Below are 27,640 nucleotides of genomic sequence, written 5' to 3' on the forward strand. Positions count from 1 at the left end.
AAGGTAGGCTGGTCTTCAGAGATAGGCTCACAGACAGAGATAGCCTGTCAGACTATGTGACTTTGGGCAGGTCATTTAGACTTATTGGGCCTCAGTTTTATCATCTGTGAAATGTGAAGATTGAACTAAATGACCTCTGAGTTTCCATCCATCTCTAGATAAATACCCCTATGATTATATGACAGGCACAACAAGGGTATAGCATATGGGCTGGTTTAGGGCATAAAATAGAGACCTGACAACACTTTACCAAGGGAGACATTTCCTCTCCTGACTGTTTTGCCCTTATTCAAAGCGGAAAAAGGGAAAAGGGTAGTAGTAGTCTCTGTGGACCTTATCAACATGTGCCCAACCTTCACAGCCCAGATGTGCTTCCTCGCCATTCTGTGTTCCTGATACTTGCACCCAGTAAAAATTTTGCTGGTTACAGCTATGGTAACCAAGCCCATATTTTAACCCTTTCCAGGTTGGTAAATTCCATGGAAGGTAAGGACAATGTGTCTTATTGTAAACTTTGTCAAGCACCTGCATAGCTCAGTGATTCACACACAGCAGACATATGATAAATGTTTGCTGAATTGAGTTGGCAGGATCTTCTCCAAACCATTAACCTGTCCTTCATTAAAGACAGATCACAACCTGGCTATAACTTATAATTATGGGGAGCTGCCCGAGGCTCAGAAAAGTTAAGTAACTTGCCTATGGTCATGCAATTAACAAGTGTCAGAGGCAGAATTTAAACCCAGGTCTTCCTCCCTTGAAGACCAGCACCCTATTCACTTCTGTCTCTCATCTTTTCCAAAAATCTCAACAAAGGAGATCATTCCAAATATTCATCAGTCATCATCATATGCCAGGGAGCAGACATCAAGAACATTTATCTCTCTGGGAGTCTATGTGTTGGAGCATTCCACCTCTGCTATGGTCCTATCTAACTAGAGATAAGCCAAATTCACTTGTGCCTGTTCCTCAAAAGAAGTGGGGCCTGTAAGGAAAAGACCCAGTATGCTGAGAATTCTTCAGTAATTCACTGGGTTGGCCTATCTCCAAAGACAAGTAGTTGATCAGTGGGGTTGAGGGTACAAATAAAGGATCTTGTGGAATAAAGATAACTGGCATTTTTATGCCACTTTAAGGTCTGCAAAATGCTTTGTATACATTATATCACCTGATATAATAACCCTAAAAGGCTATCTTTCCTGTCCCCATTTTATAGATGAGGAGCTACGACCATCCCCAGATGTAAAAGCTGAGAATCAGAGAAATTTAGAGACTTGTCCAGGGTCACCCAGATACTACCTGTCCAAAATGAGATTTGAACCAACATTTCTTGACTTCAGGGCCAGCACTGTATCCACTTTACCCCACTGATGATCAAGTAGAGATTTTCTACTTCATTTCTTAAGGAACTATGATTGTCCTGTCTTGGTCCATACTAGTGGTATTCTGGAGCCAATTCAAACCACCTCCCAAGAGCTGATTGTTAAATTTTCATTGTGAGCATTTATACCTCAGAAATTGGTAAATGTCACAAATAGAGGCTTGATTTATTATTTTGTTGATTATCTAAACTTAAGTGAAAGACAAAATGTTAATAATATAGATTAAACTTAAAAGAATGTCATGGGTACAATTTTTTTTCAGAGAAGTCCTTGTCATGCATTACCAGTCCACCCCTGAATAAGGCCCATGATGTACAGATGAAACCCAATATGGAAGTAGTTAGTGAAAGATGACTATCCTCTCAGAACTCCTCAAGTTATCTAATAAGAGGGCACTATGAAAAGAGTACTGACTCTGGAGTCAGGGGAACTGCATTCAAATCCTGACTCCCCACTTCATATCTCTATGACTTTAGACAAATATTCCTCGAAGGCAAAATGAGGGAATGTGCCTAGACTAGAACCAGGGGTGCCAAACACACATTCCTGTGAGGAAACAAAACTCCCAAATGCTGACCAAACCAGATTAAAGTGTAGTTCTGATCTGATTTTACTGTGTTACTATATTAATAAATACAGTTAATATTCAGTTTTCAAGAGGGTAACTTTCCTAGAAAACAGGGCCAAAGCCAAAAAAGGTGAGTGTTGATACATCGAACCTATGGAAAATAGGGGGTTAGGTTCCTGCAACCACTGAAAATTGTAATCTTTCACTAGAGATTACTTAATATATACTTTTCTGCATACAATTCTTTATAACAAAACATTAATTCTGATAAGTTGCACCCTTCCCAACACAGTAACCATGAAATAACCCATAAAATGAAGTATGCAAAATAAAATTGGTAACATGCAAAACATTTTTCTTGCTAATATCTTCCTCCTTTTTTGAAGATATAACAATAGTCCAAAAATTATACATCACACCTCTTTTTTTTTCTCTACTGCAGGTAGCTGTGAAAATGTGTGGCTTCCAATGTGGAAGTGAAAATGAGGTTATTAATAAAATCAAAAGAATACCTGAAATCTTGAAAGTTAAACATACAAATGTTGAGGATTAACTGTATAAAAACAGATGAGATTTTTCTAAGTCAATATGTGCCCACAGGAACCTTACATACAGTTTAGTAGCCCCCATATCTATTTTAATTTGACATCATTGGACCAGATGACCTTAAAGTGTCCTTTCATCTCTAAATCTAGGACTCTAGTATTTTAAGAGCCTTCAGAAAATGGGACAACTTAATTAGCCAAGGAACTGCTTCTCTACCAGCTGAATAGTATTAGAGCAAAAACTAAAACCTGCTTTTTTTCTCCCTCCTCCTCCCCCTCCAATCCTATCCCAAGCCATTCCAATCCCTACCTTTAAGACTAGCTTTTAAATTACTCTGTACTCACAGGGTATTGGCAACACTGAATTAGTAATGCTAAAAATTTATCTTTACAACCTATTGTCTTAGGTAAGATTGTATCAATAGCTCCAGATGGACCAGTCTCCAAGAATAATTCCACTTCACCTTATCATTGACAGAAATCACATTTACATATTCTACTGGTAGAACCGATAATGCAAGGGATGATTAATGTCCCTGATGTACAGATACCTGTAGACTGTTTGATCAATGTCTCCCCAAGCAAGTGTCTTTCATTCTGGATGCTCAGAGTCCAAAAACCACTCTGTGATTAATGTAACTAAATGTTTGGGGTCAGCTCAAGCTGCAGTCTCTGTTCCTGATTTCCCTGCCACACTAAAGAGAGGTCACAAGAGAGTGGATTAGTCATGTAAAGAAAAAGTCTGGGTCCATAACTTCCAATATCTCCTTAAGGGAAACTATAGGGTCTGGTCATAGAAAATTTCCCCCAGAGTTTTATAATTCACACCAAAAAATCCATACAACAGTTTTCCTCCTTGTTAAGCAGAAGATCCAACAGGCCCGTTCTCAGTTTAACAATCAAGGACTGGCAGGGGGTGGGAATAATGTCTTGCTGAAGGTTAAACATATTCAGCTTTATTTATTACATTTAGTTAACTAGGGAAACCCACATCTCTCAAGCTATTCCCCAGAGAGACACAAGTGCAGGCTAAACAGAGAACAAAAGGTAAGGAAAACAGGAGAAGTAGTTTCTTCTTTCATTGCCTCCCATCAGAAGAAACAGACAGGGGAGATGTGTTAGAAATGTGTTTTCAGAAATGTGTTTTAATAATTGGCCTTTAGTGCCCCTTAAATGGGGTGCCTAAGATGCCTGGTGAGTAGATTGCAAGTTAGGGAGTGGGCCCTATTAACTTAGCCCTCCACGACATGACTTGTGGTGAGCACCACACATAAATGTCACACAGCACAAAGGGACAATTTGCCTGGCACTTCCTGGCCAAGCTTCTGATGTCAGGAAATCTACTTTCTGTTGGAAGCCAACGCTTCGGGAAATTTATTCACTATCGGTGCATTTACATAATTATATGCATATTTAACACCCAACTAAGCCAGGCTGCGCCTAGCTGTGGGTCCTGAGGAGTACATATTTAAGAATACATTACTACAAGAATATGTTGATGTCTCCTGGCCCATTCCCAAGTCTCACAAGTGCATTGCGATTAAATGCCCAAACCAGAAAATATTAAGAAAGAATTTGAAAGCAAACCTTGTAATCAAACCCCAAAGAAGAAGGAAGGAAGGGAGACGAGCATAAGATGGAGGACCCAAGGTTTTGATACCCAAAGGATATAGACAGAACTATAACTAGCACAAGGCAAACCAGATTTTGTCTTTATGTATCTATATGGGGGTGGGGGTGGGGAGTAAGGGAAACAGACAGGGAAGAAGCTTTCTTTACATGTCTAATATGATTATCACCGTGTTCATATTTTGCCTCAGTTGTCCCCTAGTGTCCTATGCAACCTCTCTTGGGCCACCACCCCAAGGTCCTGTCTCTGTGACAATCCTACTCAAGGACCCACGGTCCCCCACCCCAAATCCCAGGAGGGAAGGAGGCCCAACAATTTGGGAAACAGGCCATTCCTCCTCCTTGCACAAATGCACCTATAATCAATCTGTCTTCTGTGATACTGCCATGAGCTCATTTGAGCATAAGCTCCTTGAGGGCAAAGACTATTTTGGGGTTTTGCCTTTCTTTGCATACCCCAGTGCTTAGCACAATGCCCGGCATCTACTAGGTACTCAGTAAATTCTTCTTGACTTGCCGCCACCACCACTATAGGACCTCTTACCTTCCTCTCAACAATTGTCTCCAGACCTGGATTAAAAAAAACCCAAAACCCTGAATTTGCTCCAGACATAAGAATTCCTCCTTAGGATTCTGCATATGAAAGGTAATCAAACATATGGGGGAATGGGGAGAGGGTATAACTGCACCAGCACTCTGGCTTTCAGGAGATGGAGGACAGCTTCCTGTAGAAGTCATGACATCTAATCCCATCTTTCCCGTTATGGCCTTGTCATGACCTCCCTTTACCTCTGCCTTTCCCAGTCTATTCAATATAAAGCAGTTTCTACTTCTCCAATAGAGAATCCAACCTTCTAGGGCTCTTTTCCGGTAGGCTTCTGGCTCTGGGAAGAATTCTTGGTGCATTCTGGAGGACATATTTCCCAACCCAATCCTTTTATGGATGAAGAAACTGAGGCCCAGCGAAGGAGAATGGCTTGGTTATGGCTCCAAATTTGGTGATCTTTCCACTACACTATATCATAAGAGGCCAGGCAACGGGTTGTTATTGTTCAGCTATGTCCAGCTCTTCATGACCCCATTTGGGATTTTCTTGACAAAGATACAGGTGTGGTTTGCCATTGCCTTCTCCAGCTCATTTTACAGATAAGGAAACTGAGGTAAACAGCGTTAAGTGACTTGCCCAGGGTGATACAGCTAGTAAGTGTCTGAGGCCAGATTTGAATTAAGAAAGATAAGTTTTCTTGATTCCAAGTCCAGTACTCTATTCACTGTGCCGCCTAGTGCCTCCAGACAATGGGAGATTTACTTGTTCTTCAAATTAAACAAATATTTAGGGAGTATCTACTGCTGTTAGGGTAGCACCGTGCTAGGGCCCGATCATCAGGTAAGAAATGTTCTATAGCCCTATGAACAATCTCTTCCAGGATCCCAGAAAGACAATGGGCAGAAGATAATTCAGGGAAAATGAATTTTCTAGCCATTGATTGTATTACGCCAGCTGTTGCTTTATTGGCCCCTCACTGGTATTAACAGAAGATTCCTGAAGGAGAAAAGGAAAGTGATAGTAAGAGCTCCAGGACTAAATGGTTAGCTCATATGGAATGACCGCTAAGGGTCAGAGGGTACATTAGACTATACATACAGAGAGTCGGAGAGAGGAATTATACTATAAACAAACAGAATTTCCAATGCTTTCAGAGAACTCAGAGCTAGAAATTCTGCTGACACGCCTTCCTTCATTTTACAGATAAACTGAAGTCTAGAGAGAGGAATTCAAGGTCTCATAGTTAGTATGTAACAAGAGTCAGGATTTGAACCCAAATCCACTCTAAATCAGATTTTCTTATCACTCTATCACATACCCTCTCAAGTCTGTCCCAAGACTATGGGGAATAAGGGCTCCCAATCGAATTACCTGGGTTCAAATCCCACCTTGAATGCCTCTTGGCTATATGATCTTGGGCAAATCATTTAATTTCTCTGGGACCTCAGGCCATCATCTTAAAAATGAGGAATTGGGACTGGGAGGACTGAGAGGTCCCTTTCATCCCTAGATCTATGATTTTATGGTCCTAATTAGGATTAAAAAGACCACATCCCTGACAACTACTACCCACCCTTGACAAATCATCAGTAGCCAATGGCAAGGCAGAATGCTTTATGCAGAGAGAAGGTCACAGCTCAATGAGCCCTGGAGGCCATCTACTCAGACCTAGCCCTTTGGGAACACTAGTGCCTTCTAATATGCCCCCAGTTAGATTCTAGCCTGGAACTGGTAATGAAATCTCCTCCTCCCCTTGAGCTCCTGGCTTCATTCAAGATTCAGTTCAAATCCCCATCTTTGCAGGAGGCCTTTCCTAATCCCTGCCTCCACCTACCCACGGCTCTCCCTCTGAAAATATGTCCTGTTTACCCTGAATGTGACTTGTACGTGGAGAGTTGTTTACATGTTATCTCCACCATTAGAAAGTAAGCTTCTTTGACAGCAGGCTCTGTGTTTTTGCCTCTCTTCATATGCCCAGCATTTAGCAAAGTGCCTGGCATGTAGTAAGAGCTTAATAAATGCATAATGACTGAATGACTCTTTGAGAGAGGTGCTTGAGGAAGAAGCTGTGAGGGAAAGGTAAAACCTTGAGTGAAAACTTCAGCAGACCTAAATGCTAGGAAATCATTTAAACTGCCTGGCCAAAGTTCCACCTGCAAAGTTGTTCCCCTCCTCCAAATGGGGTTTTAAGAGGGGCTCACCCCCTGCACAAATCCCCAAGGAAATCTCATGGGATCTCCTATGGCCTCTTGCTACAGATTCCATTTGCTTTAAGTGAATTCTTCAGCTTCTATAAATACCAGAAAGAAAAATACCAATTTGCCTGCTAAATAATGTGGGATATTTGCCTTTGCAGACTGAGATGGTTTGTATAGCTTTGAAATTTTCTAAAAAGGTGAAAGGGACCATGAGGAAAGAAAGGAGGGGGAGAAACTTCCCTCTGCAGCCAAAACACAAATTCAATAAAAGGAAAAAATTATTTCAATAAGCAATCCTGGGGAAAAATACAAAACCCAATTTTATTCATAAAACAACTGATTTACAGCATTCTAGCTAAAAGCAGCTTTTAACTTAGGGGAACTGTAAGAGCTTCAGAGAGTATTTATTATTCAACAAAATATTCAAGATTAATAAAGGTATCTTTAATACTAATATAGCAGCAAGAGCTAATGTATGTAAAATAATTATTATGAAAAGTATTATCAATAATTTGAGAAATAATGTACATGCATAATGAATGAATTTTGCCCTTGGGTATTAGCTTACATCTTGGCCTGATTTCGTATGGAAAAACTCTGCATTACAATGAAAGGCAGAATGATCCCACAGTATAACTGCTAGCTTTATCACTGCTTGGAAGGATCCTAAAACTGTCAACCAAACAGAAAAATGACATTTGCTCCTGTGATCCATCTCATACAGAACTGGGGACATTGAGATTTATTGCTCTTACAGTAATGGGAACAACCTGAACGCCCAACTGATTTGCAAAATTATAATTATTTGGCTATGAAGATGTAAATCAAGATAAGAGAAAATGACCAAATGCCATCACAAATGTGCCACCAGACTCTGAACAAGGGAGAAGGCTCCTGGTTTTATCCTATTAGTCAAGATATTTCTCATGCTGAAGTTCACAGGAGCACAGAGGGAAGGGCTGGAGGAGTCTTTGAAGAGCTTAGGGTGAGAGCGCTAGAGTCAGAAGGACCTCAGAGGCTATCTAGTTAAACTCCCTTATTTTTTTTAATTTTTAAACATTTTTATTTAAAGTTTTGAGTTCTAAATTCTATCCCTCCTTCTATCCCTTCTCTCCCCACTCCCTGAAATGGTAAGCAATCAAATATAGGTTATACATGTGCAATTATGTAAAACATTTCCATATTAGTCATTTTGTATAAGAATGAATGAAAGAAAGAAAATGAAAAATAGCGTACTTCAGTCTGCATTCAAACAGTACCAGTTCTTTCTCTGGAGGTGGATAGTATGCTTCATCATTAGGCTTTTGGGATTGTTTTGGACCATTGTATTACTGAGAATAGCTAAGTCATTCACAATTCTTCATTGAACAATATTGCTGTTACTGTGTACAATGTTCTCCTGGTTCTGTTCACTTAGATATGCATCAGTTCATATAAGACTTTTCAGGTTTTTCTGAAACCATCTGCTTGTCATTTCTTAAAGCACAATAATAATTCCATTACAATCATATACCACAGCTTGTTAAGCCATTTACCAACTGATGGGCACCCCTTCGACTTCCAATTCTTAGCTCCCACAAAAAAGAGCTGCTATAAATATTTTTGCACAAATAGGTCATTTTCTATTTTTTTGGATGTGTTTAGGACATAGACCTAGCAGTGGTATTGCTAGATCAAAGGGTATGCAGGGTTTCATAGTCCTTTGGGCATAGTTCCAAATTGCTCTCCAGAATGGTTGGATTAGTTCACAATTCCACCAACAGTGCATTAAGTTCCCCATTTTCCCACAACCCCTCCAACATCCAATATCATCCCTTTTTGTCATATTAGCCAATTTAATAGGTATGAGGTGGTACTTCAGAAAAACTCACTCATTTTATAGATGAGAAAACTGAGGCTCATCAGAGTTAATGGACTTTCCCAAGGTCACACATGTACTAAATGTCAGAGGCAGGATATGGAACCAGATCTTCTGACTCCAGAGATCATTTGGTCCAACCCCCATGTTATCCAGAAGAGGAAACTGAGGTCCAGAGAAGGGAAATCTGTTGCCAAAGGACATGTGTAGAAAGCAATAGCCAGGATTTGAACCTATGTCCTCTGACTCCAAATGCAGGTCTCTTCCCCCAGGCTACCTTCTTTTGTTAGGGGCATTTCCTCTGACTGTCTCCCATGCCTGGAATGAATTCCCTCCTGTACTCTGACCACTGACCTACCTGGCCCTTTAATCCCAACCCAAATCCCACCTTCTACAGGCAGGTTTCCCCAATCCCTCTTAATTCCAGAACCTTCCCTAGGTTAATTATTTCTGATTTATCTTTTTTTTTTTTTTGGCTTTTTGGAGGGCAATTGGGGTTAAGTGACTTGCCCAAAGTCACACGGCTAGTTTTTGTGTTAAGTGTCTGAGGTCAGACTTGATCTCAGTTCCTCCTGACTCCAGGGCCAGTGCTCTATTCACTGCACCACCTAGCCACCCCTATTTCTTATTTATCTTGCATTAAGCTTGGTTTGTATATATCTATTTGCATGTTGTCTCCCCCATTGAGGGGAGCTCCTTGAAGGCAGGAACTGTCTTTTACTTCGTTTTGTATCTCTAGTGCTTAGCACAGCATCTGGGACATAGTAGGTACTTAATAAATGTTTATTGATTTACTGATTTTCAAATAGTGAGTAGTGAAACTACATGAAAAGGAAAATTGCTTTCGACTTTCAAGAATTGGTAGGAGCTGCCTAACCAGTTTATCTGAATACTTGAAGGATCTGTAATATTATCATACAGAACTTGCCCTCCATAGAGGCACTTTTCCCAGTCTATGACTTTGTAGATAAATCCTGGAGAGCTTCCTGAAGCATGTAGAGATTATGTGACTTTCCTAGGGCCACAAAGCTAGTAAACTTTAGAGATGGAATTTGAAGCAACTCCAGGATCCTTCTGAATCCATTTCTGCATTCTATCTATTTACTCCACATCATACTGACTCTATACTCACTATTTCCTACGTTTAAAACAAAAAGGATCTGGTTCTAAATATGTGAATATGCAGTCATAAACACTTAAGAGGGATTTAGAGGGAATTATTGATAAATTGATAACTTTTAATAATTTTGAGTTTGAAATTCAACCTGTTTTTTTCTGTAAAGCTACATTCTTATTTCTGAAATTATTTAGAAGTGAATTGGTAGGACTTTTGATTTTTTAAAAAAATGTTTAAGGTTCTAGCACAGTTTCTTTTTTTCTAGAGGAATTTTCAGTTTTTCTCTCTCTGTATTCTAAAGAATTTGTAAGTTCCCTGTTGGGAATGAAGTCTTGCCAAATTAAACAAATCAGCGCATGTATAAATCTGGTTAAGTTGTATCAAACCATGGGCAGAATTGAGAGTAATGGACCACCACCCATGTGACAAACTGCCTAGGGCAGAGTTTTCCCAACTTCAGGGTATATCCCAACTGCAGTGAAGGGGAATATGAATCCCAAAATTATAGGATGTTTTTTCAGTATCACTTCCACCCAAACACAACTGCTTTTTTCAATGAAAGCAAGGCTCAAATCAAAGTCAACAAAAACAAGACTAACAGGGGGAATTTGCTTCAACTAACAATGAGTGCTGCTTTAATTTTTAGTAAAACGTAAGCTAATAAAAAACACTTTTCAGTGACTTTTTGGATAAAAAAAAATGAGTTGTCACTATTATAGTTTGGAAATCACTGCCTTCATCTAACAAAAATAACAATCAAAATTCACATTTCTAAAGTGTTTTGCAGTTTATAAGGCACTTTCCTCATGACCCAGAATAGGTATTATCATCTACATTTTACAGAGAAGGAAATTGAAACCCAAAGAGAGGAAAGGCTGCCTGGTACTAAAGAACAATTTAGAGACAGATTTTGCATGGGTTTGAATCAACTAACCATATGACTCTGAACAAGTCCTTTTACCTCTCTAAGCCTCATTCCCACACTGCCCCCTTTCATGACATATCCTTAAAGCCCCTCCTTTACATGATGAGGTTGGACCCAATGCTTAGGTTTGATTTATCCTTTCAAATGGCCTGATTTACCTAAAACCAATTTGTATTCCCAGTGATTTCAGGGCCTATAGAACACATTGCCCCAAGCCTGTTTACAAATGTGTCAACCAAATTTCTCTGCAGATGATATGAGACTTAATTAAACTCAAGCTAGACTTTACCAAGAGGGAGAGAGGAAGGGAAATGGCTCTGCTGGATCCTTTTCCAGCAAATTGGTTTCTTAAAATGTGAGTATATTGGGAAGAACACTTAGGAATGATTACCGAGAGGAGAAGGTTGTACAGGGTGCACCTGCCAAGACAGTGAAGAATGGGGCCAAATGGGAATGAATGGACAAATTAATGATTAAGGAAGATGTTTTTTATTCTAGAAGCTATGTCCAGCCCGGCCTCCCAGGTTTAAGCAATCTTTCACTGTCAACAGGGGCCGGGAGATTGATTCAATTAAGATTAGCAGAGTCGGAAAAATGGCATGGGTTAGTTGTGATTGGTATTGTCTTCTTTCTCATCTCATGATGGTGGTGACCCCTACAACCAATGGAGTTTAGATATATTAGGTCACAAAAGAAGGTGAAAGTGTGTGCATGGTATGTGATGCAGGGGCCAGGGACTAAGCAGAGAATGCATATTGTTTTTTCTCTTTTAAAGCCCTGTTCTCCATGGTTCATCTTGAGTATGATTTCATCATAATTAGAGCCTCCTTCTACAAAATCACTGCTATTGTTCAGTTTTGTCTGACTCTTTGCAATCTCATTTGCAGTTTTCTGGATAAAGATACTGCAGAGATACTGGAGTGGTTTCTCCAGCTCATTTTTCAGATGAGGAAACTGAGGCAAACAGGGTTAAGGGACTTGCCCAGAGTCACACAGCTAGTAACTGTCTGAGGTTAGATTTGAACTTGGGTCTTCCCGACTGCAGGCTCAGGGTGCTCTATCCTCTGCTATCTACACTAAGGTGATAGAAAAGCTCTGAAAAAGTGTGGGGGGGGTGAGGAGGTGGTAGTCAGTGAGAGATGCAGTTTTCTGAAGTAAACCAATGTAACTACAGGTCTTGTTCATTCTAAAACGGCCTGGGTTCTTTTCTATAATCAGTCAGAAAGTCAGCAGCAGAATCACCAGGAGGGACTAAGGGGTCCTTAAGTAATAAGACCCAAACAAGCAAACTTCTCTTGGCATCCCCTGGCAAGGCAAAGTTCCTTGTATATTTTGTTGTCATATTGTTGTTTCTGAGGGGAGGAAGTGGAGAGTAGAAGGAGATTTGAATTGAGGAAGGAGTATGATAGAGTGGCCTGGTAAACTAGATGGTGCAGTGGATAGAGCACTGAGCCTTCGGTCAAGGAGACCTGAGTTCAAATCTGACCTCTGACACTCACTAGCTGTGTGACCTGGGGCAAGTCACTTACCCCTGTTTGCCTCAGTTAAATCATCTGTAAAATGGGTTGTAGAAGAAAATGGCAAACCACTCCAGTATCTCTGCCAAGAAAACCCCAAATGGGGTCACAAAGAGTGAGACACGACTGAACAACAACATGATAGAGGAGAGAGTCAGAGAATCTGCATCCAAATCCCAGCTTTGACATTTACTGTCTCTGTGACTTTGAGCAAACCACCTAATCACTCACTGGGCCTCAGTTTCTTCATCTGTAAAATGAGGGAGTTGTATGAGACGCTTGCCTTTCAGCTTACAAACTCAAACTTACTCACTTTGTGGCTCTGAGCAAGTCAATGATTCTTTCTGGGCCTCTATAAAATGAGAGAGTTGTAATTAGATGGTCTCTAAGGTCCTTTCCATATCTCAATCTATTAACTATTAACTTATTTGCCTTTATGACCATGGAAAAATCATTTGATCTCACTGGACATCAGTTTCCTCAGCTGCAAAATAAGGAGGTTGAAATTGATGACCTCTAAGTCTCCTCCCAATTCCACACCTATGGTCCTGTCTCTGATCTTGAGACAAGCAAAGTCAAGCAATGATTTACTTTGCACACTTTTTAGCAAGGGAGCGGAGATGATTTGTTTTTGTTTTTGTATTCCCAGAAGCTCCTGTAGCAGCACCTTTGCCATACACAAGTTAATCCAAAATACAGACTTTTGTTTATTCCTGCTTGCCAAAGGTTCGTATCAGAAAACCAGTCGGTAAATACTTAAAATAAATGTACTCAGCAATTTATCTTTGCTTCCAAATCCTTATTCAGACCCAGTTGCCGAGGAAATGTAATGAAATTGGCACTCTCCACTCAGTCCCTGGTGGCATTAGTTCACATTACAAAATCATTATCCATAATTTGACACTATTGTGCATCGTTAGCTTAGGAAAGAACGTGTTCTGCAGCTCTAGGGACAGTGGTCCCTCCAGATAAAGTTGGGCTTATGTGATGGAGAGAGTGGTGAGAAGTGCATCTGTCTGGTTAGTAATGAGGGCTTTGATGTTCAGAGCTGCTCAGCCCTTAACGCTCATCAAGACAGATATGAGTCAGAGTAAGAGAGGGAAAAAAACAGAAAAGCTGTTTTCTTAAAGGACAACTAAGGAACATGCACAGAACCCTTGGTTTAAAAGCAAAAGATTTCATCTGCTTTTCTCTCCCCATTGTTTGTCTGAAACCTACTGGGCATGCATTACAAACCTATAGCTTAACATGCCCTCTCTCATAAAATAAATTTGCCTGTGTCTATCAACCCAACATCAATTCAATTCAGCTCAATTCAATAAGCTTTTATCAAGTACCAAGCACTGTGCTAGACTCTGGAGACACAAAAAAGACAAAAATGAAACTGTCCCTATCCCCAAGGGTGTGTGTGTGTGTGTGTGTGTAATTAAGAAATTACTATGTGCAGGACATTTTGCTTAGTGCTACAAATATAAAAACAAGCAAATAAGATATTCCCTGTCCTCAAGGAGCTTACATTCTAATGAAAGAAGACAATATATAAAGGGGAGTTGATGTGTATACAGGACAGGGGCAGGGGAGAGAAGTTCATCAGCATGGTGAGGAGATGGTCAGGAAGTGGGAAGGGGATACAATATGTATACAGATACATACAAAGTAATAAAATGATGCATGTTTTTAAAGTGCATTGTACACTTTTTTTCTTTTTTGATTTTTGAAGGGCAATTGGGGTTAAGTGACTTGCCCAAGGTCACACGGCTAGTTTAAATGTCCAAGGCTAGATTTGAACTCAGGTCCTCCTGACTCCTGGGCTGGTGCTCTATTCACTGTGCCACCTAGCCACCCTACATTGTACACTTTTAAAAGTTATATAGGGGCAGGTAGGTGGCAAAGTGAATAGAGGACCAGCCCTGGAGTCAGGAGGACCTGAGTTCAAATCCAGCCTCCCAACAGTTGACACTATATGACTGAAATCTGATCTTAGACACTTGACAGTAGCTGTATGACCTTGGGCAAGTCACTTTACCCCCATTGCCTTGCCTTCTCCCCTCCAAAAAAAAGGTTATACAAATGTGACTTTTTATAGCTATTATTATAAATACAAAGTAATTTTGGGTGGGGGGGGGGGGAGAGTGAGCAGCATTATCCACTAGGCAAAAGCTACTATAAGATATAGCACCTGAGCCAAGCCTCAGATGGAGCTAGAAATGGGGGGGGGGGAGCCAGAAAGCACTTTCAGCAAAGAGACAGCCTATGCAAAAGCCCAGAAGACAGAGATACAATGGAGTCCACAAGCTCTGAAAAGAGTCGGTTGACATTGAGCTACTAGTGACTTTGAGCCCTAGTCACAAGGTCCCCAACTAACAGCTGAACTGCCACCGGCTATTGGTAACAACCTTAGAGCCACATCTTTAACCTCTGGAAGGCTTGGGCACCAAATATGACTAATTTTGTATAGAAACATAGCCTGAGATCAAACATTTCTCAGGTAATCAGAAAGAGAGCTTGTCTTAGCGTCTCCTCCTTGGTTAATTGCATAATGGAGGGATAGTGATTTGAAGGTAGGCCAAGGCAGATTTCAGTTACTCCATGTCAAATCTTCCTCCTCCCTTCCCCCCACCCCCAAACAACTCTCCGTACTACAGATGGTACGGTCCGGTACTCTTCCAAGGGGGCATGTGGATAGGGTAATGATACCCTGGAGCCCCTCTGCGCTCCTCCCCAAAATGTCTTTCTACCTGTGTAACCAAGGCTAAAATGAGTATCATTAAGGGCAACCTTGAACAGGAAGAAAGATCACAAAAGGGCAAGTCTAGTGAAAGGAAAAGAGAAGGAAAAAGAGGGAAAAAGAATTTAGGGATTGATTGTATATGTATATGAGCCTCAGCGCCAGCACCTTCTACTTTCTTCCTCATTGGTTCTGGGCATTCCCCATCCCATAAATTTTCTCAGGGTGGGAAAGCCAAAGGGCCAATGCTACTCCCCTAACTTGTTATACAATGGAGCTAATCCATCCTCCATCTTCCCTCTCCAGGAACACTGCTCTCCTGAAAAGGATCTCCCCTTCAGATAGCGGCATCAATACGAGACATATCCAAGGCAAAACAGGAAGAGAATGAGACTATATAGAATTTTTAGCAGAAACCCTACAGGACTAATGCAAACTCTAATTCAGTCAGGAATGCCCGGTTGAAGAAAATCCCTGAGAAGAAGTCACCCATACCCTGGCTTAGTGCTTGAAGCCATGGGGAGGTACTCACCTACCTCTGAGGGAAGCCCTTGTTCAATTGTTGGACAATTCTCACTGTTAGGAAGATGTTCCTTCTACTGTGACTAAAGCACATTGTCTGTAATTTCCACCCATTGATCCCAGTACTGCCTTCTGGAGTCACATAGAATGAATCTAATGCCTCTCCCACATGACATCCTCTGGGACTTGGATGAATTCTCCTCCCCAGTGCAGATTTTAACCCCTCATGACTTCTCATTCTGCATGATCCTTGACTGTATATTTTCACAAGTCCTCCACAGAGAATTCAACCACTGCACCATGGACATTCCTCTATTTCTTTAAATGTGAAAGAATTCTAATGTATCCTTCAATTTCATTCCATCTTTCATTCTCAGAATGTGACAGATCTACTTTTTCTCATCAAATATGCCCTGTATAATGTCTCTGAAACCATTTCTCTAGTCAAGGGTTCCCAAACTAGGATACATGTATCCCTAGGGGCTCCAAAAATTTTCTCAAAGGGGTATTATTACTTAGTAAATAATAAAAGTTTCTGATTAAATAATCCAAGGAGCTTTAATTCCACTTATAACAATATATGTCTGTGAATTGGTCCTGTGATTCTCAGTCCTGTTCTCAATGAAATCCAAATCAAGAAACAAATTTAAAAGCTGGACATGGTATGTGGGTATTTCTCAAAAACTATACTGAGAATAAAACTGTTGCTTGACAGAAAAGAGAATCCAGGGTCTCATTAATTCATTTGACTGTATTCTGATAAGCACTTACACAGCTAACAAGTGTCTCATACTAAAAAATGTTGTTACCTAACAAATAGTTTTCTTTATGAACAAATTAATCTCTTTATTTTATTTCTTAATTACATGTGCATAATAAGCTCTAGAATATATTCCCCATCATATTTCTTATTGAATAGGGCATATGGGAGTGCTTAATGGAAGATAAGGTATAAAGAGTGAAAAAGATTGGGAATTCCTGCTCTAGGTATAAACCAGACTATTAACACAGCAACTAACACCCACCATGTGCCTTTCTATTAGCCCTTGCATGAGCTGTACTTTTGACTTTTTTAAAATTATGGCATCCAATGATTCATAGCCATATGCTTGACTGGAAGAATCTGGGATATTATAGGGATGAGTTTTTGCAGCAGCAAGCAGCTCGCTTTGGATCACGTTTAGGAAATTGCTCACTGTTTTTGGTGATCTCAAACTTCCACGTGTGTAAACCCCTTAAATATTTGAGGGCCTCCTCAAAAGTCATCCTCTGTCATTTCAACATAGGCTATGCGGTACAGTGGAAAGATCACAGGTAAAAGGTCCTGGGGTTCAAATCTAGCCTCAGTTACTTCTTAATTATATGACATGGGAAAAATCATTTGACCTCCCTGGGCCTCAGTTTCCTTATCTATAAAAGGAGAAGCTTAGATTAGGTCAGGGGTAGGGAACCTACAGCCTTGAGGTCACATAGGGCCCTCCAGGTCCTCAAGTGAGTCCCTCTGACTGAATCCACACTTCACAGAACAAATCCCTTTTGCCAAAGGTTCCCCATCCCTAGACTAGATAGTCTCTGAGGTCCCTTGCAGCCCTATATCTGGGATCCTTTGATGTATTAAGTGTGCCTGGGCAGCAGAGAAGATGGTAGGTTTGCATAAATCACAATTCTTGCCCTTACGAAGTTTTTCCCTAATAAGTCCTACCACGCTGAAAAGGCTTCAAGGCTGTACCCAGGAACAGACCCTGCATCTGTAGTTCAAAGACAAGTTACATTCAGAGACGCATGACCCCAGAAAGTTAACTGCCAAGTGATCAATAGTGTTAGTCACAATCAATCAGCAAATATTTATAAAGTCCCTAACTATTTGCCAGGCACTGTGCTAAGTGCTATGGACACAAAAACAAAAATGAAAATCCTTCCTTCAAGTGATTTATATTCTCTTGAGAAGGAGAAAACCCATGAACACATAGAAGTATATACAAAATAAATATAAGGTAAATTGAGAGGAATGCACTAGTAACATCTACTCAGGTATGGCAAGGGTCACAATCTACACTAGTAGCAGGAATTGTGGGAGGTTGTTGTTCAGTCATATCCAACTATCCATGGCCCTGTCTGGGGTTTTCTTGGCAAATATACTTGAGTAATTTGCCATTTCCTTCTCCAGCTCATTTGACAGATAAGGAAACTGAGGTAAATAGGGTTAAGTGACCTGTTGAGAGTCACAGAGCTAGTAAGTGTTGGAGGTAGGATTTAAACTCAGGAAGATGAGTCTACTTTATCTACTATACCACCTAGCTGTCTCCCACAATGATAAAATCATACATCTTTAGACATAATGAAGAAGAAATAACACATCCCTCAAGTCTTCTCTTCCCCAAACTAAATATCCTCATATACCTGCTCATTATATATTTTCCAAACAAATAAAATAGAATTTTAGAGCTAGAAGGGTAGGGACCTTGGAAATAAACTAGATGTTATTGTAGATAACATTAGACTTGGAGTCAGAAAGATAAATTCAAATCCTGCTTCAAACACTGGCTGTGTAATGCTGAGCAAGACACTTAACCCCTCCCTGGGCCCCTGTTTCCTCTTCTATAAAATGTGGATCATAATAGCACCTACCTCCCCCAGTTGTTGTGAGGATCAACTGAGATAACATATACAAAGCACTTCACCAACCTTAAATGATAGTTACTATTGTTAATATTATTGTTATCATATTGTTGATATTTTTATCTAGTCTCACTCTCTCAAATGTGATGTGCCCAAGATCACACAATAAGTGGCAGATTGAGAAACAGAACTCACATCCCTAGTCTCTGGATGTATGCCTCTCCCATTGTATCACACAGCCTTAGAAGACAGTCTTCCTTTACGTTTTCCCTTTGCATTGCAGAAGCAGATGGAGAAGTGGCTGTACTTGTGCCTATTAACATTTTTATTAGGACAGGATCCTACATTAATATTAGGACCACATTAAGGAATTCCCATTGTGGAAATTCCCTCCAACAATAGGGATCTGTAATTTCTTTCTAGAGAGTTATACTGGGGCATTGGGAAGTTAAATGGTTTTACTCAAGGCTATTATCTAGTGAATTTCAGATATAAGAAAACTTATACCCACAGGTCTTCCTGACTCCAAGGCCAGCCCTCTACTCCCTATACCACTTCCCCTCAATGTCTGTTATATGTTCATTAAATGCAAATTATAAAAACTTAGTTTAACTGTCTCCAAAGAACAGACCCTAGAACAACTCCAAGTGGACAATGGCTTACCTCCAAGGGGTAGGAAATCAAGCAGAGGGTGGAAAGATGGATTAAATCCCACCCTTCCTATTATAGACCATTTCAGAAGTGTTTCCAATACAACTATGCTAACCTTCTTCAACATTCCCCAACTCTGCCCTCACCTATAGCTGGCCGCACCAGCCTGGGAAATACACGACAAAAACGCTATAACCTAATAGACCCAGACGTCTGCATCTACTTCACAGCCAAATTTCTACAATACATGCTCCTATCCCCATACCTTGTCTCCCAGATCACTACAGCAGTGAACTTTGCCCTCAGGAGCACCCATGGAGAGCACTACCATCCTTCCAATGTCCCAGACTTTCCTTATCCTTGACTCCTGACTCAATTGAAATTGACTTCTTCTAAATTACTACTGATTTCCAAACTGCCAGACGTGACAGTCTTCCCTCATTCAAATCATTTTTTACTTCTCTGCAGCATTTGATAATATTAAACACCTTCTCCTCCTGGACACTCACTTTCTCCTTTCAGAGTTGTCATAACACTGTTCTTTCTTGGCTCTCCTACATATCTGACTATTTTGTCTGAGTTTCCTTTGCTGGCTCCATAACCATGGGTCTATCTACAAGGCTCTGTCCTCAGACCTCTTCTCTCTATATATTCTCTCACTTGGTAACTATACCAGTTCCCAAAAATTTAATTATCATCTATATGCACAGGATACCAAGATTTATATATCAAGTCCTAGTCTCTCTCCTGAGCTGCAGTCTTGCAACAACATCTATCTATGGGACATTTCAAACTAGATGTTTGAAATCTCAGTGTTTGGCATCTCAAACTCAGTATGTCCAAAGCAAAACTCATTATCTTTCCTACTCAAATCCACTCCTCTTTCTAAATTCCCTGTTACCCAAGAGCACTATCATTCTTCCACTAGCTTCTCAACCTTCTCAACCCTCCATTCCTGACTTTCCCCACCTATACAATCAGTTACCAAACATTGTTGTTTTTAACTCTACAACAGCCCTAGAATCTGTCCCCCTTATTCACTCAGCTACCACTCTAGTTCTGGGCCCTGTCACCTCTTCCCAGATTATTACACTAGCTTCCTAATTGGTGTGCATGCCTCAAGTCTCAAATCCATCTTCCATGGAGCTACCAAAATAATTTTCCTTAAGAGAGGGTCTGACTGTATTTCCCTGTCCAATAAATTCCAGTGACTCCCTATTCTGGCATCAAATTATTATTTCAATTTTTTCGTGCATTTTAATTTCAATTACCATATAAATGTACACAATCAGCACAAAAGTAATGTTACACTCAAATACTCAAATGAATTTGTGATTTCATTGACTTGGTATTCCCTCCAATGATATCACCCACCCATGACTGTGCATCCTGTACAATTTTTGTTTATGTCTTCTCAAAAGTTACCCATGGGAAGGGAGGAGTCCATCCAACAGAATGGAGGCTTCCCTCACCTCTTGATTTCAAGAGAGAAAAAGTAAAGTGCTCTGGGTGTCCGCCTGTCATCCTTCTCTCTTGACACATCATCATCCCAGATGTCAATAATTTATAACATGCATATTGGAGAATACAATTTTTTTTTGTTGATGAGGGTGTGTGATCAAAAAGTTTGGAAATCACTAGCTTAGTAGATAGAGAATTGGCCTCAGAGTTCAGAAAGCCTGGATTCATCCTCTGACTCATACTGGACCTGTGACTCTGGGCAAGTCATTTAACCTCTAAATGTCTTCTCTCTAATTCTCCAAAACTACAAATTGCAGAACAGTTGCCCATTAGTATTAGTAGTGGGAATTTCCTTGCTGGAAGTTCCTCACACAAAAGAAATACCAGAATAACTGATTTAGACCATAATAACAACTATAATTAGTGTATGCATAGGCATACATAATTTACAAACATGTGCAGATGTATAAATAAAGCCTAGAGTTAGAAGTCCTGTCATTTCTCCTCCCCCCTTCCCTGTACACCCCCAAAGAGACAGATGTTGGTGAAAGTATTCTAATGGTTTTGCTTTAAGAAAAAAGAGCCCTTGAAATGATTTTGTTCTGTGATCAAGGAGCCTTATGGGCAACTTTCAGGAGTTTGGTGGACAACAAAAGAGCTTGCTAGCCTAAACAAGACAAATTCTCCTTCATATGATCTGTTTAAAAATTGCTTCCTATAAAACAGGAGTGTTTAACCTGGGTTCCATGAACTTAACATGTGTGTATATGTGTATATATATACATACATACACATTTTTGTATGCATATGTATATATGACTGTATTACAATATAATTGGTTTCCTTTCTAATACTATGCATAATTTTCCACATCTAAAATCATTATTTTGAGAACGGGGTCCATAGGCTTCACCAGACTGACAAAGGGGTAAAAAAAATTTTTTTAATTTAAAAAAAAAGGGGGAAAAAAGGTTAAAAACCCTGGGCTAGAGGTACAGCAAAGCAAGAATCTAGAGTTATCTGGATTCATTCAAAATTCACTTTCACTTTTCAGTGGGGTAACAGTTTTATGGCCCCTAATGGTCCCCCATTGTGCTCTGATTGCCAATCAAGGCACACTTAACAACCAAGAAGAATCATTTAGTTCTTAGTCTAATGACAGTGGCCAGAGTGGCCAACTTGGTGTTTTGACATGAAGGGTCACAGGGAAAGTTTTCAGCCTGAATGATCTAAATAACCTGAACAAGCTATCATCCTCAGCCATCCCTCGAACAATAGGATGAACTTTGAACTGTTCCTTTGACTCACTGTGGCCATTAAAACATTTGTGGCAGCAGTTTCAAAGGCAGGTGTAGTCCAGACGTCTCAAAGCACCTAATAAAAAGTCTGTGGACACAATTGTGTAGGACTCAGAAGAGAGAATTTTTGAGAGTTTAGGGTCAGTGTTTCCAAGGAATCAATAGGCTTCTCTAGTCAAATTGACTGGGAATGGGAAGAAAACCTGTCATGAATAGACTGACCCTCCATCACCCATTGAAAAGAGATTCTGAAGAGGAGAGTGGCACTCATTGTCCAAAGATTGAGACTGCCACAACAAACATGTTGGGCCCTTTTAACGTCCAGTGCTTTGAGATCTGAGACATGAGGTTAATCCCTAGAATATCACAGCATAGGCTCAGATATTTAATTTCATAATACACTTTAAAGTTCGAGGCCTCAAAGCATCTTAAATTATTAGAATTTGATTGAATCTTTGTTATTATTAATCAATTAATCATCAAGTATTTGTTAAACTCTACACTATCCTAGGTACTGGGGACACAATGACATGTGAAACAGTCCCTGTCCTTGAAGAGTTTATAGTCTAAGGGACACAAAGTTTATGAGCATAGTTAGATTCAACACAGATACAAGGTGATTGGGGAGAGGGGGAGGGAAAGGCTTCAAGGAATCTGGGGGATCAGGAAAGGCTTCATGTAGAAGGTGCTTTTGTTGTTGTTAGAAAAAAGATAACGTCTAATTACCAGATACCACTATAGGTTATTAATATGTAATTGGAGTTAATCCAACACAATGCAAACGGAAAACAAAAACACTTCCCCCAGAAAGTTCCTCTTCTCTATAGAGCTAGATCCCAAGTACAACATGCAGCTTTCAAAACAAACACCCCACAACCTTAAAACCCAAACATCTGAAGCCACATGCCTCCTGTGGATGGACAGATCCAGATGCATCCACCCTGAAATAGGGCAATCCAACTAAAAAGACCAGACACAAATGACTTACACCATAGAAGGCTATGAAGGGAAATGAAAACATGGGGATCTCCTCCATAACTTCTCTTAAAATAACTGTCTTGCCTTAAGCAAAACTATTAGAAATATTGATCCCTTGGAAGTTATCCTTTTCCGTCTTCCTCGGCTCTTTGGCAGTTGTATCTCTACTGAGGCATGACCTCTCAGGCCACAAGCTGCTCCTCATCCCACCAACATCGCCACCATGCCCCGAAAAATCGAGGAAATAAAAGACTTCTTGCTCACAGCCAGGAGAAAAGATGCCAAATCTGTCAAGATCAAGAAAAACAAGGACAATGTGAAGTTTAAGGTTCGCTGCAGCAGGTACCTGTACACATTGGTTATCACAGACAAAGAGAAGGCAGAGAAACTTAAACAGTCTCTGCTTCCTGGTTTGGCTGTGAAGGAGCTGAAGTGAAGGAATCATTCATTATTACACCTATATTAAAATGTAGAAGAAAAAAAAAGAAATATTGATTCCCCAAGGTCTGAATAGAAATGTCATTGGATTTAGAGAATCTCTTGGGGAATGGTCTTTTGACTATATTATTATTGTTGGACCCTATTTCTTCCTTCCCCAGAGTTTAGCGACTGATACATGTGACAGTGGCCAGTTCCTTGGGGCAGTTTCAACATACACAATAAAAGTAAATTTAGTGCTACTTTGGGACTAAGATGATCAAAAGAAGGATCAACAACAACAATGAAAAGAAATATCTTTGCATTCATTCCTTCAAAAGATATTCACCAAACACCTACTTACTATGGACGATGCACTATACTATGCAATGGAAGAGATACCAAGATAAATAGTACAAAGCCCCTATCCTTAGGGAATTTACAATCAGAGAAAAGAAGTTAGAGACATGTAATTGTTAAAGCAACCACACAAGAAAATTTACAAGCACACAGTAAAACAAGCATTTTATTCAGTCAAGCAAAATGCATGTGCCAGGCACTGTGCCAAATCTATGGGCCTAAAGGTGACCTCTCTGAGCCTCAGTTTCCCCATCTGTAAAATTAAGAGGGTTTGGAACTAGACACCCTCCATGATTCCTTCCAGCTCTAGATCTATCAGCCTAAGTGCTGGGGATAAAGAGAAAAAATAAAAAAACAGTCCCTGCCCTCAAGGCGGTCATATTCTAACGGAGGAACCAAATGTGAAAATAATTATATTCATACAAGATCTATACAGAGTAAATGGAAGGTGAGCTCAGAAGGGATAATTTTAGTAGCTGGGGGTCCTGGACAGCTTGTATAGTCATAAAATAAGTAAAATTGATACCTCGTTCAACTAAGGACTATTTATTAGTGATCCTGGCTCTCTGTAAGTATCAAGTAAAATATCTAATCATCATGAAGAATAGGGAATATAAATCTGAGAGAAGAAGAGTGGTTGTGACCTAGTCATGGGAAGAATTCTTGAGGCCACCTCACCCTCCTATATCTTCTTACCCAAGAGTGAAGACAAGTCATAGATGATAGTAATGAAAGGACCCTACCAAATGTAATTTTTCTCTCTGGAAACTGAGCAGAAAGCTCTCATCAGGGTTCAAAAATCATAATTACTCCCCAGAGCATCCTCAAAGGAACAGCTAGGTAGCATACTCCACCGACGGAGTACTAACCTTAGAGTCAGGATCACCCAAATTCAAATCCTGCCTGACATTTACTATCTTGGTGTCCCTAGGCACACTTAATCTCTTTGGGCTTCAGTTCCTGGACTGTCAAATGAAGAGGTGGGATTGGATAACTGCTAAAGTCTAAATCTATGACTATGATCTTATCCTACCTACCTCTGGCCAGGCTCAGGATATCTACTTAGACTGAAATTGAAGGAAGGAGATAAAGTGAGAGAAGCCTTGTACTAAGCTAATGGCCCAGATTCAGGGTCTATCCATAGTGGGCTGGAAGGAAAGCACATGGACTTTGTGAGCTTCTTTCATTCTGTACCATTTATGTTGGGGGGGGGGGGAGAGGGAGCGGGGCTGGTGCTCTAAGTAGAGAGTGAAAAGTGTGACAAGTAAAAAAAAATCTATAGGCTGGTAAATTCTGTACTTATCTGCAAGACTTGAATAAAGGAAATGATTGCATGGTGAGGAATCAATCACATTGCTTATTTTCTCTGAAACTTGCAAATGGGGGTTAAGGGGAGGGTACTTGAAAGTAGTTTTGGAGACAATGTAGTGCTATTAATCTTGTATTTGCTGAAACTGTCCAGCGGTAAAATACTGGTTTCTAGGGTCCACAATTACCATCTAGCTCTCTGCAGTGAGTCTATCCTCCTACCACAGGTCTCCCCTCTTCATGTCTGTAGAGGAGAAGAAACTTACTTGCAAATTTAGGGGCTGATTATTCACTTTGGGAAATTTTCAAGCTATATCATCTCCTCTCCCCATTTTTCTGGTTTACCCATCTTTAAGCAATTTCTCTAATCAAGAAAGAGTTTAAATTCAACAATGAGGCTACTGGTTAGGAGTTCTGGCTAAAGAACCATTGAGAGAATGTCAGAAAGGAAGAAAGAAAGAGAAAGTTTGGGATTCACTATGATTTCCAATGAGCCAAGATTCTTCTATCCCCCAGCCCAACACACCTGGATTGCTAGGATTTGGCCAAAATGCACCCTTTCGTCCAGCTCTATTTACTCCTTCCAGGTATTCCTCAAAAGATGACATTTAAACCAAAGTGGGAAGACACTGATTTACCAGGAAGGTGAAAAAACTTCTCCACTAATTCAGAGTCCAGTTAATCACCTGACTTTCACACAGGGACAGAACTTCAAACGTTCCGTCCCCACCCTACCCCCCCCCCCCCCCCACCTCCACCATCCCACCCTCACCTCCACCCCCACCCCACCCTCACCCCCACCCCCATCCCCACGTCCAGACTACAAAATAGCTATCACCTTCCTCTTCCAAAGGAAGATGTCTTACTGTGAGGATTCGCTTCTGGGCTGCCTCCCACATGTTCAGAGAGCCCCTCTGTTTTTTCAGGGAACATCTTGGTTAAGCATGCAGGCGTGTTTAATTACATGGGCTTGGGTAACTTGTTTATCTCGCTTAAACACTGCTGGGGTGGGGAGCATTTGTTATCTTCGGTGTGAAATGGAGGCTGACAACAATGAATGCCTCCTCCCAGGCAGCTCCGCGGCGCTCTGACTGGGAGCTGTGTAATTCCAAGCATGCAGCTGGGGAGGTTGCGAGCCTCACCGTCGCTCATTATCTGAGCGAGGGGAAGAGCGGCAGCAGCAGCTGACAAACTCTCCGCTGCCTCCTGAGAGGCCCCCATGATAAAGCATCCTGCTTTGTGGTGTAATCAACTTGCTATACATGCATTACTTCCTAATGAGAGCCGTGTTTAAACAAGTGTATAGAACACATCTGTCCGGGCCCTGGGACTTGCGTCTGTGTGACCAATTCAGCATCTGAAAGTTAAATTAATGGTAAAGAGTGTAATTGTGAGTAAACAATACCACATTAAGGAGCAGTAAACACAGCAGTGGGGACTGGCAGACTGGCTATACAATCACAGACGGGGCTGCTTCTGGATTGCCATTAATGATCCTCCCCCGCCTGGACTTTCTGACAGTATCTTTAGCGCCATTATTCATCTAAATGGTCCCTTCTCTTCTCAGGCACAAGCTCCAGCGCCGTGGTCTCGTCAAAGGGGGCCTGCGGGGTGTGCGTGAGGGGGAAGGCGGGCCATCGATCAAAACCCAAGGCAACACGGAAGGGTCTGAAAAAATGCCGGCCCCTCCAGTCTCTAGAATCAAAAAGCCACCCCCGCTCCCACCCCCAGAACTCCCAGCTTTCCTGGGCCCGGCCATTGTATCTGCCTTTAGTCTAAGCTCCTAGGGGAGGAATGCCTTGCGACACTCAGGAGTATTCCCAATGAACAAAGGACATTCCAAAACTTCATTAACTGAAGTTCCCTTTTATCAGAAAAACTAAATGGTGTCCCAACTGGAGAGCTTAGGAAGCTCCAACCCTGGGGCACAAGATGCATGTTGGCCCCAAGTATCTTCAAGGCAACCATAGAAAATAAGCCTCGAACCAAGCAAAAATTTATTGACTCAGCCATGTATAGATTCAAAGATTAAGAACTGGAAGATGCCTTACAGACCATTTAGTCAAACACTCTAATTTTACAGATGAAGAAATTGAGGGTCAGAGAGATTAGTGACTTTTCCAGAGTCATTCAGGTGACCTTGGCAATGACAGTGTTGGGGGTACGATTGGAACCTAGGTCCTTTGACACCAAATCTAATATTCTCTTTACTGTACCATATTGCCTAATGTCCACCCAACACTATGATAGGGCCGGGGCCACAGAGGAGTAGAACACAAGGTTCTTGTCCTCAAGTTCAAGCTCTTCATGAGGAATATCCATGAAAGCAATGAGAGAACAGAGAATAGCTACACTGTCCCTGGATTAGGGTCCCCCTCTCTTCACTGATCCTGACCTAAACAACCCCAGGAGCAGAATTAGGTTTGGAATACCAACTAGAACTTGATCACCATCACCATCCTTATTTTCTGTTCTATGCCAATCTAAGTGTCCTGAACTGGTAGAGGTGAAACCTCCTTCCTAGATAGTACAGTGAACTTCCTAGAACCAGAAAGATCTGAGTTCAAATCCAGCCTTGGGTACTTGTTGGCTGAGTGACCCTAGACAAGTCACTTCACCTCAGTCTATCTCAGTTTCTTCAACTTTTAAGTGAGGATAATAATAGCATTACTTCCCAGAGTTGTGAGAATCAAATGGGATAATATTTGTAAAGTCCTTAACACAGCCCACATAAGAGGTGCTTGCTAAATACTTGTTCCTTTTCCTTCATCATCCTATACCCATTAGAAGGAGGTTTGGGGAGGGGGGAGCTTGAATAGGAACAGTATTTCAGTATCATGGTCCATATATAATAAACTGAGTCATTCACATTTCCACCTGGATATCTAATCCCCTCAAACTCAATAAGCATAAAACTGAGTTCATCTTCACTTCAAACCAGCAGTTTTGAGGGAGCCAGGGGGCAGAATGGTTAAGAGCACTAGACTTAAGAGTAAAAAAAGCGTGAGTTTA

The 27,640-nt window shown here is 40.8% G+C and overlaps 1 pseudogene; it reads left to right on the top strand.

The window, feature by feature from the left end:
* Window positions 1-22,291: 22,291 nt before the first annotated feature.
* Window positions 22,292-23,032, top strand: LOC138157047 (large ribosomal subunit protein eL38 pseudogene; annotated as a pseudogene).
* Window positions 23,033-27,640: the final 4,608 nt, after the last annotated feature.

The sequence above is a fragment of the Petaurus breviceps genome, unplaced genomic scaffold (genome assembly GCF_028583685.1).
Source record: "Petaurus breviceps papuanus isolate PSGF00001 unplaced genomic scaffold, PetGlider_PUasm1.0 171, whole genome shotgun sequence".
NCBI lineage: Eukaryota > Metazoa > Chordata > Mammalia > Diprotodontia > Petauridae > Petaurus > Petaurus breviceps.